Raw genomic sequence first — 22,727 nt, 5'->3', positions numbered from 1 at the left:
AATAATAATTAGTATTCAATACTTTCTGTGTGCCTACTACATAGTATATATGTATGTATACTGAATACCTACTATGTTCTATGCTAAGACTTTTACCTACACCTTCTCATTTAATCCTCAAGACAAATTTATAAAATAGGTATTCAGCAGAACTTTTTTTTTAACATCTTTATTGGAGTATAATTGCTTTACACTGTTGTGTTAGTTTCTGCTGTATAACAAAGTGAATCAGCTATAAGTATACATATATCCCCGTATGCCCTCCCTCTTGCGTCTCTCTCCCACTCTCCCTATCCCACCCCTCTAGGTGGTCACAAAGAACTGAGCTGATCTCCCTGTGCTATGCGGCTGCTTCCCACTAGCTATCTGTTTTACATTTGGTAGTGTGTATATGTCAATGCCACTCTCTCACTTCATCCCAGCTTACCCTTCCCCCTCCCCGTGTCCTCAAGTCCATTCTCTATGTCTGCATCTTTATTCCTGTCCTGCACCTAGGTTCATCAGAACCACTTTTTTTAGATTCCATATATATGTGTAGGCATGCGGTATTTGTTTTTCTCTTTCTGACTTACTTCACTCTGTATGACAGACTCTAGGGCCATCCACCTCACTACAAATAACTCAATTTCATTTCTTTTTATGGCTGAGTGATATTCCATTGTATATATGTGCCATATCTTCTTTACCCATTCATCTGTCAGTGGACACTTAGGTTGCTTCCACGTCCTGGCTATTGTAAATAGTGGTGCAGTGACCGTTGTGGTACATGACTCTTTTTGAATTATGGTTTTCTCAGGGTATATGCCCAGTAGTGGGATTGCTGGGTCGTATGGTAGTTCTATTTTTAGTTTTTTAAGGAACCTCCATACTGTTCTCCATAGTGGCTGTATCCATTTACATTCCCGCCAACAGTGCAAGAGGGTTCCCTTTTCTCCACACCCTCTCCAGCATTTACTGTTTGTAGATTTTTTGATGATGGCCATTCTGAGTGGTGTGAGGTGATACCTCATTGTAGTTTTGATTTGCATTTCTCTAATGATTAGTGATGTTGAGCATCCTTTCATGAACACAACTTCTTTTTTATTTAGAAATAACAAGTCTAAGAGAGGTTAAGTTCTCTGTCTCTGAGTACACAGAGGTAGGAGCAGAACTCATATCTGCCCAACCTGAAAGTCTGTTCTGACCACTGCAACAAGAACCTCCCTGCAGGATTTGTGGTTTGTTTTGTGTAATCACCTACCTATACATATGTATGGCCTGCAGTTATATATTTAGCAAACTGTTTATGGTGTATTACATCATATGGCTTTTCTAAGTCTCAATGAATCCTTTGTCATTTTTATAAAGTTCTGGATTGAAGGACGGTCTTCAGACATTAAGGGATGAGTTTGCCAGGGGTCTGGCATCAATAAGGCTGATGAGGTAACAGTGGTCCTCATAAAATGGGCCACACTGGGTCTCTCTGCAGACTCGTCTGAGTATTTTGCCCTTGCCATCAGGACTGGATGGCTAATGATTTCCAGGGTTTTGAGAAAGCCTCTACAGTCCTGCAGGCTCTGGCTTCCTCTGTCTGCTGTGTCTCCCGGGTTGGCTGCAAATTCCCCAAAACATGAATCACCTTCTTTCCTGTAGGGCTTTGCTCCATCTTTGGCCCCAAGTATTTCATAGCAGCCAGGGCCAAAAAGAAGCCCTGGGAGAGAGGAAAGCTTGCATATTAATTCCAGAGGCGACATAATGAGAATTTTATTCGCTTACTCTGAATTCCCTTGTGTACCCCATCCTCCCCTTGGTTCATTAACTCTCTGTACCTTGCCCAGCTGCTGAATCTCAAGAGAACAAATGCACTCTCTGTTCCTCCAGCAGATCACCCGGTCCTCTCCTCCCTGAATTTCCCCCAGGACCACACACGTGCATCTGTTCCTGCCCCTCACAGAGGTCTTTATCCAGGCACGGAGTGTGCATTCCCCTCTTCAGGAAAGGATAACCTCCTTACCTCCTTACCACAAGGCTTATTCTCGGGTTCTGTAATCCTTACAGGTTCTACCGGGCTTTCCTTCTCTGATATTGGGGTGTGTGTGTGTGTGTGTAGTTCTTACCACCCCCCAACAAAGCAGACGTAGTCATTTCAGAGAGGGACCTAACTCAGTTGTGGTCAAAAGGGCAAAATGCTTCCCAGTAATCTGAGTTACGATTGTGGATAAGATTTAGAAGTATGAGAAATTGTGCAGGGATGGTTGGGGGGTTGTGGTCTGGGGAGAGAGCATAAACTAGAATTTAAAATCTAGCCAATGTAGGTTAGAGTCAAAAGGTGACAGTTTCATTCTTAGATAAAGAAGCAAACGTTGTTTTCACATTAGAAAAACCTCATTTAATCTCTGCTAAACATTTCTACCAGGGGGTGTCTCTGAACTACCTATCCAGGTGTGTGTGTGTGTGTGTGTGTGTGTCTGTGAATGGCCCCATAAACTAGGGCATGTAGAGGAAGGCACAGTTCCTCCCCATCCTGCAGACCTGCTCCGTGCTGCCCTCAGGGTGGCTGCAGCACTGAATGCGCTCTCCAGGCTCTTAAGAGGCAGGGCTGACTTCATAGGCATGTGCATTGGGCACCTACACTTGGGCTCTGTGCTTGGTTTAACGCTCTGCTGCCGCCATCTTAAAATTCTTAATAATGTATGACAAGGGCTCTGCATTTCCCTTTTGCACTAGGCCCCACAAGTTATGTAGCTGATCCTGTTGAGATGCACGTCACAGATAGAACAAGGCTGCACCTTCGAATCACCTGAGAGGCTTTGGAGAAATATCAATGGTCTAGAATCCATTTGGAAAGGGGCCCAGCATCGGTATTGTTTTGAAGGTTTCCTTTGAAGTTCTTCAGGTGATTGGATGCACAATCATTTCTGAAAACACAGACTAGAGGATCTCTAAGATCTAAGAGCTGGCTTCTGTGATCAGGTGTTCATTTTCTTTTGTACTTGTTAGCATTCCTGTGACTGCTATATTCCATTCCATAACACAGTCAAGCTTGTTTTAATATAAAACTAACACTTAAAATTTTTTATTACCTAGTAAAATTGACACTCAGGAAGGTGCACCATGTTTAGTTTCTACATAACTCGTGTGGTTTTGTGCTCTCAAATGTGTATGCAGCCCACTTTGAGAGGGCCAGGACTAGACTAATGAAATCTTTAAAAACCCTTATTTCTCCAATATTCTTCTGCATCCATGATCTGTCTCCTATAGATCTTTCCACAGAGGGCCACGTTCATGTGAGAAATTAATTCCTTAGGTGTGTGTCTGCTAACATCACTAACCCTGGGCCCTCGAAAAGTTCAATGCATATACCAAAGGTTAAGGTCAAAACAGGGAGTGATTGGTGTAGGACAAAGGAAGGAACCTGAGTTCTCAGCTACTCCAACAAGTTAACAAGACTCCCATCTTCAGTCACACTGGGAAACACCAAGACTGTTGAACAGTTAATACCAAGTTAGATCTCTTGCTACCCTGGGATTACTCTAGACAGAGACATGGCAAAGGGAAGTTTGCCTTCCATGTCCCTTGTTCTCTGAAGGATCCTTCGAAATGACCAAGGCGTATTCTGCCAGCCTAACCAGACCTTCCCACTAGGGGGTTAGTATATTACATGCCCCAAACCATCTTTCTTCTCTCACATAGCTGCCCTTAGAATAGGATTTGATACACTAATTCTCACTACAGTGTCAATGACTGATGTGGTCTACTTAGTTCTTTCCAAGTGTAGTGTGTTGCAACAGGGTTGCTATTTACTTAATCCAAAAGAATATGGTTTAAGGTAGAATTTCAGGCATGAGTAGTAAGCAAGGAAGGGTATAGTCAGACCTAGAGCAGGCTTCCTGGACCCCCTTGAATAACACAGCTCCTCTGGCAGCTGGCCATATGTTTGTCATTTAGCAACAAATAATGCTATCAGCAAACAAGTCTTTGAACATGTGAAAGCATGTATTAAAAAATCAACCGGGGCTTCCCTGGTGGCACAGTGGTTGAGAGTCTGCCTGTCAATGCAGGGGGCACGGGCTTGAGCCCTGGTCTGGGAAGATCCCACATGCCGCGGAGCAACTGGGCCCGTGAGCTACAACTGCTGAGCCTGCGCCTCTGGAGCCTGTGCTCCGCAACGGGAGAGGCCGCGATGGTGAGAGGCCCGCGCACCGCGATGAGGAGTGGCCCCCGCTTGCCGCAACTAGAGGAAGCCCTCGCCCAGAAACGAAGACCCAACACAGCCTAAATAAATAAATAAATAAATAATAATTAAAGGTGCTAATAATTAAAAAAAAAAAAAATCAACCAACCTGATTCTCAGCTACTCCAACAAGTTAACAATAAACAAAAAAGCCCAAAGATGTCATTTGAATTCCTATTCAAATTGCTCAAAGATGGAAAGATGCATTAAGGGTGCTTCAGTAAACCTGGCATATAAACAAGGAGTTTAACATTAATGCTGTGAAAAAGAATAAAGGAGAAAAAAGTGAACTGCAATTGAGAAGGATCTAAAGCAAATCACTCGTGTCCCCAAAACACTTTGGCCCCAAGAAACCAGCTAAGGGAGACATGTGAAAGATTTAAGAGAGAAACTAACCAAGGTGCCCTATGGAGAGGGAGTAGGTGCTGAAATGCAGCCCACGTTCCCCTCGCCAGACCCTGGATCCTCGTACACAGATATGTTCACCCAGAGGGGCTCCTCTTTCTAATATGTCCATCTGGAGGGAATGCTGCATTCTAATTAGTCTGTCAGAAGAACACTCTCCTAATTTTGACAAAGATTACTTCTAGGCCAGCAGCAGCCCTGGAATCTATCCCACTTAATCTGTGGTGGTTGGTACACAGAAAATTTTAAGGCAAAAATAGCCAAAGGAAGCAGAATCTCATAGGAATTCGGACCTAGACTCAACAAAGAAGGCATCAAAAAAAAAAAAAAAAAAAAAAAAAGGCAAGCAAAGGAATAGAGACTGGTAAAACAAACACATTTAATGGGTCTCTGAAAAATTTTCATGGTATCAGGTCACCAGTTATCAGTCAACTCTTGCCTGGAACAGACGAAAAAGAAGTGACCTGTCTTTCCTTCCTGCAAGGACTGACCTGTAATTTGGGAACAATGTAAAAGAAATCAGAGTGTAGGGCTAAAGGGGTATCTCTGGAAATCTGCATGTCAAAGAAGCCACCCTTTTTAATTTTGCTAATATAATGTGAAAGTGAAATAGGTTCCTTTGCAACCTTGACAGCTAGCTTTCTGGAAAGGTGTCTGATATTGGACATAAAATGGAGACATCAATCGATGAGACTCATTAATATTCATAGACAGCAGATTAAGGTTGGTGGAAAAATTATTTATGAAACGAGGGTATTGTCTTCCTCTCACCAAAAGGATTTTGTTTAGAGAGGATTGGATTGGGTGACAGGGCTATGACAGATTAAGTATGAATTTGCAGATTTCTTGGTTTATCTCCCAAGGAAAAGAATCTAAAGCAAAGAATGTGCAAGCAAAGAATGTGCTGCGCTGAGAACGGTAAATGCTTCAGCACCACGCGCCAGTAGGTGTAATGAGCTTCAGACACCACCACCGTGATGGAAAGCACTTGGAAGGAAATGAAAGGATGGATTGCAAGTGTGGTTGTGTAACAAAGGAACAGGCTGAAAGCAAAACAGGGCTCAGCTGATGTCGAGAAAGCTGGGGGGTATAAAACATGGACAGTTTATCTTTTATTTATGTACGTGGTGGGGGAGATAGCATACAATTCAATAATGTAATATGTAATTTACTATTTCTTTTCTCACATTGCATATGTATTTGTGGTGCTGCATAAGAAACCTTTGTGTTATTTCTGACTGTAGTTAGTGGGTGCTATTTTATAATCTAATAAAAACGAGAGTGAAAGTCTGTGAGTTAAGAAGTAGTCTGAGATCCTCAAATGAACTCTGTTAACAGTACTCTATACTTACACAGTTTGAGGATTTATTGCTAGTCCCTTATTTCCATGAGCCCTTTCCTCCTTTATCTTCCAATCCATTACAGTCTTGTGGAAATAAGCTGTTGTGATCTGCTGAAATTTTAAAGTGACAGGTGAAAAAAAATTTTTTTTCTGAGAGTGGCATAGTGAGAACCTTAGAATAAGACCTTGAGTTGTTCCCTAGGGCATACAAAGTGCCGTGGCATTTTTTTTGTTGATTGCACTTCAAAAAATTCAGTCTCCTATGCATGGGCCCAGCCCATCATAGTTTCATTGGTTGCTGTAATGTTGTAAACAGAAATTGGAGAAGAGAAGGTAGCATTCTATTTTAGATCATTGACACACAATGCTTAAATTAGATAAGATCTCCAAACCAATTTAAAAACATTTTTGGTGGACTTAAACAGATGGAATTTAAAAACACATGTCAGGAATTGGACAGGTCAGTTGTTTTTTTTTTAATCTATTTAATTTACTTATTTCTTCGTTGCTGCATGCGGGCTTTCTCTAGTTTCAGCGAGCGGGGGCTACTCTTCATTGCGGTGTGTGGGCTTCTCATTGCGGTGGCTTCTCTTGTTGCAGGGCATGGGCTCTAGGCGTGCGGGCTTCAGTAGTTGTGGCTTGTGGGCTTCAGTAGTTATGGCTTGCAGGCTCTAGAGCGCAGGCTCAGTAGTTGTGGCACACGAGCTTAGTTGCTCTATAGCATGTGGGATCTTCCCGGACCAGGGCTCGAACCCACGTCCTCTGCATTGGCAGGCAGATTCTTAACCACTACATCACAAGGGAAGCCTGGCAGGTCAGTTTTTGAGGATGGGAGACCTGGAACTGAGTCTAAGCAGAACTTTATGCAGAACAACACAGCAGGGCTAAAAGGAGGTGCAGCAACAGGGTTTGAAAGCTGGAAGAAACCTTGGCCATAATCTGCCCTAATCTCTTCATTTTGAAAGTGTAGACACAAAGACTGAAAAAAGGACTTGGCCAAATGGATAAAGAGTATGTGGTACATCCATACAATGGAATATTACTCAACCATAAAAAGGAATGAAGTGTTGATACATGCCACAATATGGATGAACCTTGAAAACATGCTAAGTGAAAGAAGCCAGACACAAAAGGCCACATATTTGACAGTTCCATTGATAAGAAATGCCAGAACAGGCAAATCCATAGAGACAGAAAGCAGATTAGTGGTTGCCAGGAGCTGGGGGCGGGAGAATGGCAGTGACTACTAACAGGTATTGGGTTTCTTTTTGGGGTGATAAAAATATTCTGGAATTAGATAATAATTCTTGCACAACCTTGTTAATATGTTAAAGCCCACTGAATCATATACACTAATGCAGTGAATTTTATCTTATATGAATTTTATCTCAATTTATTTTAATTGCCCCAAAAAAGGGCAAAAGGAAAAAGGAGGTGGGGGGACTTGACCAAAGCTTTCCGTCAAGGACCATAATCCAGGCCTCTTCATCTGAAAGGAATGCCCTTTCTATTCAAAGAGCTTCTTTTCAGAATCATGTTTTTAACGTATAAAATACCATACATGGAATGACAAAGAAAATGCCATTATCAAAATATTATTTTAAAACCAAATTTGTGATCTAGTAATATATGTGCTTCTATAACAGCACATTAAATAACAAGAACTAGCAGCTGGTCTGAGAACTACTGTAATTTCAAAGTTGTGATGAACATATATGATTTTATAAGATGTCTGCAATGACTGTTATTTGATATGAAATCTGTGATTTCTATTAATGACAAAATCACAAGTACTAATATTGGTTTGTTGCTGACACTCATAATTGAAGGAAATGCTAAATTTCAGGTAAGAGGTAGCAAAAATAAAAAAATATATAATTTTTTTACAGCCAAGATCATAGACCCTCAAATTCTATGCATGGACCGCTTGGGGGTTTATAGACCCCAAGATCAGAAGCCCTATATTGCACCACTTTGGGGGACATCTGGGAGTAAGTGCAAAGGACTCAAAATGTTTAATAAGCCATTATCGTTTAATTAGGGAGATGATTTCCAATCTCAACAGCTAGCAAATAGCAAAAGTAATATCTAAGTAGACTTTTTTGTCATTCTATGCAGAACGCACAAAAAACTACCCAATTTAGTAGGCAGATAAGTCCCCTAAATGGAAATAGTTTCATTGTGTTTGTGTCAACTGCTCTCAGGTTGTAGGGAAGGCTAGTGTGCTGTCTTGAGAACAATTTTGAGGTTCTGTTCCCTGCTAGGGGTGTTGGTGGCTTCTGCGATGGGTTAGTGTGATTATTGATGTCTGCTCCTGAGCCTGGAAGGGGCGGAGTGGTGACCACCTGATCCTATTAACTCCCAGCCCTAAATGCTGAGCCTCCTTCCTAGACCTGCAGCCTATCACTTAATGCCCCTTGCAGGCAGGTGCCTTGGCTCAGCAATTCAGGCCTGCTGAGTAAATTCTGCACCAAATGTGTGAAGTTAACACATAAAGTAGATTAGCCAAAGCAGACATTCGGTGTGGCTTTTCCTTTTAAAAAGCAAATCCCAGTGTTTTGTATCACAATATACTACCTACTGGTGAAGTGCAATTTATTAAGAAGCTGTCATTTGGAGAAAGATATTAACATGTAGAGTTACCTCAGAAATGTGACACCTTCTTATTTAAGATACTGTTAAGGGACGTCCCTGGTGGTCCAGTGGTTAAGAATAGGTCTTGCAATGCAGGGGATGCCGGTTCGATCCCTGGTTAGGGAACTGAGATCCCACATGCTGCAGGACAACTAAGCCCATGCCTCAACTAATGAGCCTGGGTACTCTAGAGAGACCGCGCACCGCAACTAAGACCTGATAGAGCAAACAAATATTAAAACAAACAAAAAAAAGATACTGTTAAGCTCCATTTTTTAATTTACTCAAGCCCTGCAGGTCCAAAACCAATCAAAACTCATGGTGAAGCTTCCAGACACCACCAACATCCAGGTTTTGATCTGCTCAGAGCCACTAGGCGAGTTGCTTCCCCAACTCTGTGGCTTTCACTCTGAGGCCTCAGAGAGTCAACAACTTCCCCTGAAGTCAGTTTTGAGGTACCTGACCAACAGGTGGCTGCCATCTAATCTGGGGTGTTGGTCCACCGCCTTTGGTCATTTGTCTTCAATTAGTTAGTGAAGATAACAACTACCCCACCCAGACCTACAAGGGAATATGGCCTCTGGCACTACGTTCTCTAAATTGTTCTCCATTTCCAAAATAGATGATGCAAATGGATGTGTATGATCTGTGTGTGTGTATATTATGTGTGTGTGTGTGTGTGAATGTGCGTGCACATATATATCCCTCTCCATCTTCCTTCTCCCTTTGGAATGCTTTCCCTTCACTGTTCATCATGGGAAGAAAAAGAGCGTTAGCTAGCTCATATCTGGTCAGTAATAGTCCCAATTGCCTGACCCTTAACTTTAAATCAGGTTAACTGGACAACTTAGTTTGGCCTCTGGCTTCTGCTTAGCCCTTCTTCAGAGCCTCCATTCCTCATACAGCCTTATTAGCAGTGAATTGCAGTCAGTGCTTCCAAATCCTGAAATGGTAGTGTGTTTTGAGATTGGCAGGAAGCTCTCCTCCATCTACTTCATCTCCCTCATTGGTGAGTCTGAGGTTTTCTTGACTTTTGACAATTCACCCAGCTCCACTTAAAGTGCAAACACCTCACCGGGTGCAGTCGAAGGGTGGAGATGCAGCGGGGTATGGCAACTGCCCTCCTCCCTCCCTCATCCAAGGCAGACCAACTGAATGCAAGACTCTTCCTCATGAACCTGGATCTAGCCTCAGAGTCCTTCTGAACACATCGAGCCAAAATATGGTAGTTGACACATAAGGGGAATCCTACTTACCGACCTTGCATTAAACCCTTGTTAATGAACAGGGAAGGAGCGAGGTTTACCTCACTGACAACTAGCTCTTCGTGCAGTGAAGGGCTGCGTCCCCCAGCTAACGCTTGAAAGTCAGTATGTGTTCTTCCTAAGCAAGCAGCCTAGGTGAGCCTGTTTAAGAGCTTCTCTTAAACCACAGCAAAATGTCCCCATTGTCCATTAACATACGTGGGAGTGGAGGGGGCTGTTGGAGGAATAGGAGCCAGAAGAAATGTGTCAGTCCCCTGTGCATTGGGAGTGCCACTGCCGTTCCCCTGGCAGGTGGAGCAGGTCCTGGCACAGGACAGGCCCTGTGTCCCCCTCGTTCAGTGCACTGCCTTCTGGCCCCTGGGGTTGGCCTGCCTGCGGCAGCCCAGTAGTGCCAGCTCTCCCATTTCCCCCTAGACCTCCCCTGCCTTCTCCTTCTGCGCATCATTTGTCCACCTTCACATGAACCTTGATCTCTTCCGTTTCCCCACTATCTTCAGTTGCAAACTTAGTTTTCTAGCACTTCAGGCATTGTTTTAATCACTAGCATGTTATGATATCATTTCATTATCACAAAACACCCCCTTCCCTCTGGTCTGTTTCCACCTCTCTTTACAGCATTCCTGACCATCAAGTCAGCCATTGGAAGGCATCCCCTTGCTTAAGAGAGGTAATTCCCTTGCTTAGCAGAGGTATTCATTTATACTTTTCTACTCAATAACCCTTTGTCATAGATGACCCTCCTGGAAACGGATTCTTCTCTCCAGGCCAAAAACATGCCACAGCAAAAACTCTCCACCCTGCACCATAAACTTCTTGACTGTCAGATATTTCAGGCAGCAAAGGATCAGCGCCACTGCTGAAAGCAAGCCAGGCACTAGGGTCAGCCCCATAAATGAATGGCTTATCTTAGCTGCAGCTATATCATCTGTACAAAAACCCTTCTCTCTCAATGTCGTAGGCTTCCCAGTGCAGGGAAGAGAATAAGGAATTCATTCTCCTTCCCTTGGCTCTCACTCAGGCAAAGAAGGAATTTGAACGGCAAATTTCTACTCTCAGCTGCAGTCTTCTGGAACACCATTTAGTCTGGGGTCTCCTGAGCCTCCTAGCCAGTGAGCCTAACTTGGGAATCTGAGAATCTGTTTGTGGGGTGCCACCCACCACGCTCCTCCCCCTGGCAGCCCAGAGAGGTGAAGCAGGCTCAAGACAATCAGCCAAAGGGATCAACTGCCTGTTTCCCAGATGCAACTCTAGTAAATGCTGCAGCAAAATGTAAAGATGTCAGGCAGCGAAGAAAAACATGGGTAATCCTGAATGTTCACATTTCCTCAATTTCAAATTGTTCACAGTGCCTTTCCCACGACTGCTATTCAACAAGCAAGGGACTGCTGGGCCATGGAAATGGCCCTGGCTTTGTCATGAGAAGACCTGGGTTGAGTCCTGGTTCCTGCACTTGCTGGTGGTGTGACCTTGACCAAGTCCTGGGCAGAGCAAGCTTGTGGAACCCAAGGGCCCCATTAGTAAACGGGGATCATTAGAATGTCCTGCTCTTGATGGCTTTGCGGTTCCAATAGCACAATATAGAGTGCAAAGCTGATTATATGCTGTAACTGGCATTACAGAAGCAAGGAGGACTTTTCCTTTCTTTCCATAATTCAACAGCCCACCATCCACCCGGGAGAGTGCCTCTCCCCACAGCTCTCCTGCCTCGCTGTTCCCAGCATCTGTGGGGCCACCGAAGGCCTGGGTAGTGGGGTGCTCAGTGGGGTGAAGTGGGGAGGGTGAGTTCATGATGCCTCCATCTCACCCATGCGGATGGGTAAGGCAGCTGAAATTAATGACATTCTGAGCCACTGCGGTGCTCATCTGCTTAACAATCCAATTTCTAGGACGTTTTAGAAGTTGTTAGCTGACTGCCAAAAATGAGGATCATTAAAAATAGATTCACAGCTGTTCAGGAAGCCAGAGATATAATTTCACCTTCATTATGCCTTATTGCAGGTGTTATTGATTTAATCTCATTGCATTTTACTGTGTAATATCAATTCACACTGTCTTTGACTTGGAAATCGGGAAATGTATTTATTCTTCTTATTCTCATAGCAGAAGATATGCTGAGACTGACAGCCACAGTGACAGGCTCCAAGGTAGTGACACTATTTAGGCAAGGCCTAATTTGGGGTGTGCAGAGCTGATCAAATGTAGCTGGCTGAGAGAAAAATAATCTAAAAACAGGGCCATGATTCCTTTTAAGTGTGGGTCTACACACACAAATAGCTTAAATAAATAAATCAAAAGAACCCTTGGTTTTGTTCAGGTCACAAAAAAAAGTTGTTTCAATGACCCTTTTGCTTTTCTGTCAATTCTTTTATCCTGAAAATTTCACACTGAGAATTGCTAAAGTAGAATTTAATCTGAAATAAATTAGGATGCATTAGGATATTGTTTTCCAAAAGGTGTTTCTCAGAACATTTGTCTTGAGATACTCTATGATTTAAAAAAAAGGTTCTGAACCCAAAAATTGTGGGAAATCCTACATGATAAACCCTCCTTATAAGTCCTTAAGGAGTTGTAATATACGGTGGCATATTAAAGGTTCCAGGCAGGAAAGAGATTTGGTTGACACCAGCATTTTGCAAACTAATCTAATGCAGAAACATTTGTTCTCCCCATCCATTAACATCCCTGAGGGCCAGTGTGCTGAGGAACACCCTTTGGGAATCAGTGCTCTTAGATCTGGAGAAAGGAAGGCCACTTCATTCCTAGAAGTCCCACACCTTTGTGGATGGCCACTGTTGCCACCATCTTGAATCGAAATGAGCCGTTCCTGATTTACAAAGGTTTTGTTCATGAACTTTTGCTCCTGAGTGTCTGCTGCTTCATCTGTATCCCTTTCCCTTGTTTCATGGTCTCAGCCTCCAAACCCAGGTTCTAGCCCACTCAGTTCCAATTTCCCACTTCCCCACGCCTCCCTACCCCCAACCCTGCCCCAGGAGAACTTGTCACATCACCAGGCTCATCTCTCACAAGTGCAGTGGGGCTCAGGGAGACCCATGCCTACTCTATTTTTACTAGGTTCAGCCACTTTTTCAATTAAGTAACTCTCACTAGTGAGAAAATTTGTTCACACCATGTATTCCAAAGCCTGTATGACATCAGGTACAAAATGATTCCAAGTTTGCCTGCTTTTTTGTAACACTAATATGTTGCATGGCCTTCAGCGGGTCATTTAGCCACTCTGTTGTGGTGAACAGTTGGCATCGCATCCATAAAGATGCACAGCTCTTTCCGCCTGCATTTAGAAGAGCTGAGAAAAGAGGCCCATGTTGCCAACGTTGCGTTTGAAGGGGTTCCATATGAACGGCTGGGTTTGATGAGCTCACACTGGCGGTTTTACCAACTCCTGTGGACATTATCAGGGATGGCGTGACTTCAGGATTTTTACTCCGTTTCTGCCCACTGCCTTTCAGACTTCCAGACGCTAGCTTCCAGGCTGGTGGAGGTCCGTGGGAACCTAATATACTTATGTCAATGCCATTTTCTTTTGTTTCATAGAAAATATAACCCTTCTGATATCTAACATTTGCTTCCAGTTAGCAGAGAATGTTAGACAATTTCATTACTACCTCTCTCTAGCCCCTCCCTGCTCTTTCCTGCCCCAAACTTGCTGATTTCTCCACAATCACCCAGTCCTCAGTAGTGATTTCACTTCTCAGGATGACAGCTGTGGGCAAAAGCATGGCCAGGGTTTAGGCCAAAGGCACAGACCTGATCTCATTTGTCACTTATTCCCCATTGCTAAGTCACTAATAACAGACAACTTGAGTCCCCCGTAGATTGTGAGCTACCCAGTGCCTGGCCTTTTACTTCTCCACACATGCATCATGGTGTCTAGCTATTTGCTAATTAATGGATTAGCATCTCCCAGCCAGTAAGGGACGGAGCCAGAGTTGGATTCAGTCTCCTGATAGGCAGATCCAGCATGCTGAACTAGGTTTGTTCCATGGGTGTGATTCTGCCCGAGCAGTCAGCTTATGCCTCCGTGTTCAGACTTCATTCTCACAGGAACTCCTGTAGAGTAACGTGGATTGGAAAGCTAGATGGGGCTTATAACTGCATGCATTGTGCCACTGAGAATTATTCAGATTTTTTTTTTTAAGTCGTAGCTTATGCATGTATATTTGGGGCAAGCAGGGGGCACAACTATGTTTATATACTCATAAAAATCATAACTATTCAAATTTGAAAGAGGAGTTTGAGGACATTTGGAGGAACTTCCTTATTTTTATAATAAGGAATTTGAACTCCAAAGAGGGGTTCAGACACACAACTAATTAACTAAATAATGCTGGCGAATTCCTCTTTACACAAACCCAAGTAGGAGAATCCATTTTCAGTTCCTGTAATGATACTTACTTTTCTTTTCAGCATTTGAGTTTTGTTCCATTTTTGCAGCTCTGATATGATTCAGAATTATGACTCTTTTAAAATCAAACCAAAATGAAATCTCCAACACAACTCTAAAGAATCTGGGACAATGACAGACCAAAAAGGAAAACTTAATTTGGACTCACATTTGAATGTCCAGAAAATTACTGCAAAAGCAAAATATACTATAAGGAAAATATACTGATGAATACAATAATTAGTTCTACTTTCTTTATCACACTTTTATAAAGGCATGATGACTGACCCAAACATATTAAGAAAAGGATAGAAAAATAAAAATGCTTTTTTACATGACTACAGCTAACCTGTTAACATTGTTCCCAAACAAAGGAATAAAAAATAAGAATTTAAAAACAGACGTGAAGAAAACTAGCAGAGCGGCGCCACCTAGTGTCGGTTATCTGAAAAAGCATCGGACATTTCCTGCGCCCTCCTGTGGTAGAGTTTAGCATTCCTCACAGGCAGGAAATCTGGTTTCTTTGCTTTGAATGGGAGATGAAAAGAGAGAGCATCCCCACATATTTTCTAAGCAAAATATACGTTCATTCACTATATTTAAAACAGAACAACTACAAAGATCCAGTTTCCCACTGGTCACACAATAGTCTTCCTTTGGACCTAATTTCAGGTGAATCATTTGATTATTAACTTTTAAAATCTGAATTATTGTAAAGGATCTAAGCCTTTCTGTCCCCATGAGATTCTGTTCAACATGAAATTTTATGAACACCATCCCTGTATCAACATCTTGGTAACATTTCAAAGCTAAAACAAACTTTAATTTTTAGAAAACTAATTTAGAAGTAAATGTGAGAGGATTTGAGCCAGGAATAAGAGTCATCTTCCCCTGTGCCGGTTTACCCATCTGTAGTGTGGAAATTGTTCTGACTCCAGTCTACTTTCCTTTAGGGGTTGGGGAGTTGCCATTGACAGGATTAAATGAGATTAATGTCCATGGATGCTACTGAAGAGTAGAAAGTATATGATTTAGACAAAACTGAGATGTTTGTTATTTTTATTGACTTGAAAATATTGGTGTTGGGACTTCTCTGGTGGTGCAGTGGTTAAGAATCCGCCTGCCAATGCAGGGGACACGGGTTTGAGCCCTGGTCCGGGCAGATCCCACATACCGCGGAGCAAGTAAGCCCGTGCACCACAACTACTGAGCCTGCGCTCTAGAGCCCACGAGCCACAACTACTGAGCTCACGTGTCACAACTACTGAAGCCCGTGTGCCTAGAGCCCGTGCTCCGCAACAAGAGAAGCCACCGCATTGAGAAGCCCGTGCACCTCAACGAAGGGTAGCCCCCGCTCGCCACAACTAGAGAAAGCCCGCGTGCAGCAACGAAGACCCAACGCAGCCAAAAATTAATTAATTAATTAATTAATTAATTAATTAATTATTTAAAATGTGGTGAACATTTAAAAAAAAAAAAGAAAGAAAATATTAGTGTTGAAGTCTAACGTCAGCCCTGGTTATGAGTTGAGGAAAGAATAGTGAACCAGGAAACTGAAGAACTTTACTAGTTCTAAGTCACTGAAGTCTGGATATCTGCTCTTTTATTCTGTAAAATGAGGATAGTTTGGACTGTATTATCCATAGGGTTTGTTCTGGCTCTAATATCCTACAGTTAGACCATATAACTGCATTCTCCCTGCCACTGTATCAGCACTGGTGCTCATTACCTCTTATCTGGACTATTGCAGTATCTTAAAAACACATCTCTCCCAGCTCCAATTCAGCAGAATAATGAGGGACAATGGGTATTTCCAGCATAAACTTCTTAAAGTTTAAGTCTAATTCCCTTCCACTACCTGAAGCCCTGAAAGCGCTCCCTGGGGCATTTTGCAGGACAACCAGTGTTTATTGGCGTCTACTCTGGTGCTAGACAGTATAATTGGTGCTTTCTGATCCTAGTGTCTTTACATGTACCTAATGACACTTTAGATAGGCAGAACATGCCCCGTTTTTATGGAGGAGGAAGCTGAAACTCCTAGAAGTATAGGCAACTGCTTCAAGTCCCAGTAAGGGAGTGAAGAGCGTGGTCTGCAAATCTGGGTTTCTGGTTGCAAAATTCATGGTCTTTGTGAGTGGTTAAGGGGTAGACTTTGGAGCCAGAAGTACTTGGGTTGGAATGCAGGCTCTGCCATACATTGTTACACATTATGTAGCCTTGGGAAACTTCCTAACCTCTCTATGCCTCAGTTTCATCATCTATAAAATGGGGACAATATTAGTACTTATCTCACAGTAAGTTAATACATGTTAAGCACTGGAATAGCACCTCCCTCTCTTACTGCACTAGGTATAAATGAACTTTCTCCCTTAACATTTAAGGTGCTTCTAAATTTGGCTCCAACTGGCCTTCCTGTCTTTTCTCTTGCTACTTTTCCTAAGAGTTCAATACCATTATTCCAATTTCCCCTCCAAATACTCTGAAGTGTATTGACCTTCCTCCAGGTCATTGCTTTTGCTGCCACTGGTGTTCTCCCTATTCAGATAGTCTGTCTCCTCTTCTCTACTGACCCCTAGTGGTGAGCACAGTGATGGACATAGCAAGCATATAATAAAAGTTAGGTGTTATCAGTATTATGGTTATTGTTGGTATTATTATTATTAATACCCTTCAAGGCCCAGTCCCAAAGCCACCTCTTTCATGAAGCTTTTCCTGAGACAGCGTCATCCTCTGAGCTACCTCAGGTTGTTGCCCAGTCTATCCTTTCACACACTCCCAGGCTACGCTGTTCAAAACAGTAGCTGCTGGCCACATGTGACTATTGAGTACCTGCAGTGTGGCTGGTCCAAAACGAAATCTGTTGTAGTGTAAGATACAGCCATATTCCAAAGACTCTGTATAAAAATTAAAGGAAGTCTTTAAAAAGTACATCATATTTTAATTTTTTATTTTTAATATTTTAATTTTTATTGATTATATGAAATGATAATATTTGGGCATAGGTTAAATAAAATATGTTGTTGAAATTAATTTCACATGATGCTTTTTATTTTTAATTAAAATTGCATGTATGATTTTCATTATATTTCTATTGGAGAGCACTATTCTAAGGTAAAGCTATTTTTAACAACTGTTCTGATTATAAAATGTAATTCATATTCATGGCATAAAGTTGGGAAAATGTAGAAAAATGCAGGGTATAAAAGGAAAATCTTTTAATACCACTACTAGAAAAGAAAAGCTAATGTATACTTCTAAGATTTTTATTTTTAAATCTTATTTTTATAAATATATATTTTTTGACAAAACATTTTTTCACAAAGTCAGGATTATAATGTTCACTGACTTTTTCATTTAATGTAGAATAAGTTTTTTCTTTTTCATTATTCTTCTACAGGTTCATTTTTAATGGTTGCATAAGTATCCTATTTATGAATATACCATACCTCATTTAGCCAATCTGTGAATGTGCCAGAGATCAGCACACCAATTCTGTTTTTTTCTTCTTGGGCCTAGTGGATGATTACATTTCCCAGCATTCCTTGCAGTTAGTTGTGGTCACATGACCATTCTGACCAATAGAATGTGGTCAGAATGATGTCAGCCATGTCCAACCGATAACAAATCCAGGCATCCCTCTTTGTGCTCTCTCTCTTTCTCTCTCTCTCTCCCTCTCTCTTCATTCACCTGTTGGATGAGTGCAGGGGTCTACCCCTCTTTTAGAGGTTCTGAAAGATAGTTGAAGTATAAGACAGAGGAGCCAGGATCCCTAAATCACTACACGAAAAGCCACCAGGCAACAACCTCTGACTGTACCATGAGAGAAAAATAAATTTTTTATTATGTTAAGCCACTGTGATGTGGTATTGTTTGTTAGAGCAAGCTAATGTGTAACTCCCTTAAAGCCTAGTATTGGGCATTTGGATTACTTTATAATCTGTATTTTTAGTATGAATTCCTAGAAGTAGAATTGCAGGGTCAAAGGGTATGTACATTTGTACTACTTTTGGAAACTATTGGCAAAATCCCTTTCAGACTTCTTATATTCCTTACTAGATGGGAAGCCATTTGAAGCATTTCACTTTGATTGCTTCTAAGTATCTAGTAGATCCTAGGTATGTGTTAAATATTAAACAAATTCATGTATGCTCAAAATACATATGTACAAGGAAATACTGTTATTTTCAAAATAATGACTTTGAAGTGTAGATTTCAGCAACTGCCTGAATAGTATAGGCACTTTTAAGAAATAAAGGTTAAAGAAAAATGGCAGCAAGTAACATCTATGTGCTTGGCTGGGAACTTCTATTTTTTTAAAAAGGTGCTTTTAGTCTCCTAATGGTTATGGTGAAGCCATGGATAGAGTCAGCCAGTTTTGGTATATACCTCCCACAGCATGGGTTGCTGATGTGCAGTTGGCTACTTGCAATTTTTTTTGCATCTTTTTGTTCCTCCATGGATTCTGTATATGTTTCTCACTGCATACATCTGTGCTGTGCCGTTTTCATGAATCAAGAACTGGTGATTTATTTGTAACTACATTTGGTTCTTTAAGAGACACAAACGTTAGATTTGGGAGGGATGAAGATAAAACTAAATGACTATTAAGATTCTTTCCAAATCTAAAATTCCATGTGAGAGGTTCTCCAAGGAAATGAATACGATTATCTGGTGCATGGGCCTACTCTGGAAGAAATCACAGACCTGTCCGGAGGCTAAATTTCAATCTGTTGGGAGTTTAGTTTTCTAGAAGCCCAAGCAGTGACAATAGCTTATCTTTCAACCACAAAGCAGGGCTGTTTCTTCATGTTAAAGATCATTGAAGTAACTTCAACCCTTCATTACTCAACAACCCAAATTTATGTCCAAAATTCTTTCAGAAGAATATGATTTCCCTTTGAATGAAGTTGAAGTTTTTGAGTCCTCAGGATGCTGAGAACAGCAAAGACCTGGATTCTAGTTCTCCTGTAACAAGGAAATTCTCATGTTATTATAGTAAGAACCTCTACTGAGCAGAATGGAAAAACAGGTATATTCTAAATAGATGGGGCCACCATGGCTCTTGATCTTATTTGTGGAAACTTTATTCATGGTTAATGCACAATGACCACAGAGGGATGAAGGAAAAAAATCCTTTCATAGTCTTTCTTGAAGAAAATTTGAGTTACAGACAAATGGATTCCAGAACACCCCAAGATAACAAACCAGCTGAAAGGTTAAAAAAATTATCTTTCTATTTGATGCTAAACAACTTGTTGGGTTTGTTTTCTCTGGCTGAATTGACCTGACTGCCCAGCTCTTTAGTGTCACAAAGACACTCTTCATTATGGAGGATGAAGAAGGAAATAGTATCTTGTAGCTAAATAACGTGCCTCTTGAATGGGTCAGGAAGTGATGGGCTTTGGGGGAACAAAGCTGCTGGCATAAGCATTTCTTTGTTTTGTTTGGATTTTTTTCTATTCTTCTGTGGTTACATGATGGTCTTTAAACTGCAAACCCATCATCTTCTCAAACTGGCCCAATGGCAGGGTTCTAGGTGATGGGTGACATCTACCAACTTTCTTTGCAAATTTCCTCTCTCTCTCTCTCTCCCCCCCCCCCCATACTCTGTAGTTAAGACCAAGGCTAACAAAGGCCTCTCTGGTAGATGAGACCCTAACAGACCAAAGAGCACTAGAGCTGAAACATGACACATGAGAAAATGAGGCACAAAGAAGAATTATCTTGTTTTCTGAATTGACTATCTCCTACTGCCCTACCTGTCCTCCCAGAACGGAAGTTGTATGAGTCCAGAGATCTCGTTCTCCAGGGCTTAGAATACACCTGGCATATAAAGCATGCTCCAAAAAAAATTTTTTTTGAAAGACAGAGAGAAGAGGAGAGCCATGAAATTTGTATTGGAGAAAGTTTTAAAGAAATAACAAAATTGCCAGATCTTCTAACACCTGGGTGGTCAGTATTTATTGACCACCTATAATATGATGGATGCAGCACCCAAAATAGAAACAATAGCAGAAGCAATAACAGAACAAGACTCCAACCATTTTCTAGTCAGAAAGAAGGTTTCTAGCTTACATCAACTTTACCTGAGGAACTGATCTCAAAAAAAGGGCAGGAAAATACTAATTTGTAATAAAGCGAAGCGTGTGCCTCTCATTACGAGCATGTTCTGCTGTTTTGCACCAGCCACTTCCCCATCTCTGTGTCAGTGTGTGGTATGAGAACAGCTACCCAAAGTCATATCAAATGACACACTCCAGATTTTCTGTACCATTTAGTATACATTTTAAATAATATAGTAGCACTGAGACTTTTTAAATAAGGAAAGCATTCAATAGATCCATCTTGCATTGTGTTCATCATGAGTAGGATGGAAAAGTGGGTCTTGATTGGACAACTGTGGGGACAAAGAATCAAAACAAAGCAGAATTCTTTTTTATTGGGGACAAGTTTGATCCACAAAAATCACATTGCGTTTCTTATTTCTCCTGTGATTGGTGATTCTTCCCCATTTATGGACAGGCATCCAGTGCTAGGCCCTGGGTGGGTATTCAGTAGATTCAGCGTTTATTTAGGTTAATAAAATCCTCCATTTCTGGGTTGAGCAGCTATCCCAAAAAGGCTTTTCTTACCCTCTAAACCAAAGCCCCTTCCCCTTCCAGTCTCCTTTCTTTGTCCTGGCCACCTTCATTCTGGCTTTAGCTGCCTAAGGTACGTGGGAAAATGACTGCCCTAAACATAATCTTTAAGATCTCTACAGAAAGTGTCTATAACTGGAATTTCCTCATTACTTTAATGTCCTTCTAGTCATAGCTTCATGGGCCTATTATGTGTAAATTAGAAACACGTTATTCCACTAGCAAAGCTTTTCTTTCAAATGCATAGAATTTTATAACCTGTCACAATCTATTAAATTCCAAATTGTTTGTACTGAAACTGACTTTTTTCTGTAAGAAGATGTCAAAGGATCTTAATTTCAGCTAATTCTGGCAACCAAAATGAGTCTCCTCTATTTAATAGCTGGCAGTGGTCTCTGCAGTAAAATGCTTCCAGGAAAAATTGGAAATTACTAAGATAATAGTGTGTTTCTTTAGATTAGTATCACTTCTGAAATGTGAAGCTTTTGCCAATTCCAAGCTCCTTTGCTGTCTTTTTAAAACTGAATTTCCTGAAAAGTTCTTAAATATTGAGAAGAGTTGATGTTAGTAGACAAGAAGACAGCAAATAGGAAAGCTAATGGACAGACTCTGAGTGACCTGCAGAGGGTTCTAGAATTTCATATGAGCTACTTCCAAATAAGGAAAAACTTGGCAGACATGAGTTTAGAATTCTCTTTAGTTTGTCCCTCCTTTTAGAGCCTGATATTATTTTCATTACTATTGCTTTTCAGCTTCATGGCCATCAATTGGAATATTTCTAGGGATGATATGTTTTGGGTGGGAAAAGCATCATTTCCTTCCCAACAAGCTCATAAAGTATTGATATAATGTAAACTCAGCACTGGAGTGAAGAGTTTGGCATTAAGCAACTAATCTCTGACTTAGGATGTTAACTCATATATCTAACACCAAGGAGATATTGCTGGGCAAACCAAGAAAAGCTCTATGCTTGATGCTTAATAATAATAGATAATATTAATTAAATGCCAGGCATAGCAGTAAGTGCTTTATACGCTATCTTATTTAATCCCTTAAAAAAGCCCATAAGGCAGATTGTATTATTATTCCCATTTTACAGAGGGCAACCCTAAGGCTAAAGAGGGAGAGTTCATATTTGAACTCAAGTCACCCTTTAAAATGTAAAGGTCATGTTAAAAAAATTTATTTTAGAAAAGACCATCAGTTTCTCCAGTATGAGCTGGCCTGGATCATAAAGGAGTTCCAGTGTAGTCAGTTTCTTGTTGGTACTCCTAGGTGTCCTTGAATTTAGGGTCCCACAGAACTTTCATTTTCCATTAGGCAGGGCTGGCGTGTAACTGAAGACAATCCGAAAGGAGGCAAGGCATCGTATTCAAGACACACATGATGAGGATGGATCCTCCAGGTGCTCCAACTGACCAGTCAGTTCAGTTAATTCAGGACTGAACTGTTCAGATTGATGGGTTGTCTTAGCATTGTGCCGATGACGTTGTAGACAAAGAATTAGTCAATTTCTGTGAATCCATCATTCCAACTCTTTGGTCCTCTGTATACAAACGAGTTGGTAGACTTTTTTTACTTTTCTCTGATTTTTTTTTTTTTTACATCATATGATTTTCCTTGCTTAATTTTCCGATTTCTGTTTGACAAATCCTGCCTAAACAACTCTGAGCTTGTTTTAGAACCATTTTACCAATTATGCTCATGGAAATACCAAATGCGGCTGGGCTTAATTTAAGTATTAATAATAAAAAGAATCACATTTCACCCAAAATAATGACATATGTTTGCTATACTTCAGGGGCTATAATCCCCTTATTTGCTTTTC

At 41.2% G+C, this 22,727-nt stretch overlaps 1 long non-coding RNA gene across 6 annotated transcripts in view; it reads left to right on the top strand.

The window, feature by feature from the left end:
• LOC132371486 (uncharacterized) overlaps positions 1-22,727 on the top strand; it is a 250,834-nt gene that overhangs the window by 62,271 nt on the left and 165,836 nt on the right. Inside the window, exon 1 of one of the 6 annotated variants that reach the window (XR_009504860.1) lies at positions 6,345-6,420. The exons of the other annotated variants lie outside the window; for them this stretch is intronic. This is a non-coding gene — a long non-coding RNA (uncharacterized LOC132371486). Of the gene's footprint in view, positions 1-6,344; positions 6,421-22,727 lie in introns of those variants that run through there. 6 annotated transcript variants of the gene reach the window in all.

Source organism: Balaenoptera ricei, chromosome 9 (assembly GCF_028023285.1).
Source record: "Balaenoptera ricei isolate mBalRic1 chromosome 9, mBalRic1.hap2, whole genome shotgun sequence".
Classification (NCBI taxonomy): domain Eukaryota; kingdom Metazoa; phylum Chordata; class Mammalia; order Artiodactyla; family Balaenopteridae; genus Balaenoptera; species Balaenoptera ricei.
This window is presented reverse-complemented; position numbering and strand designations above follow the sequence as displayed.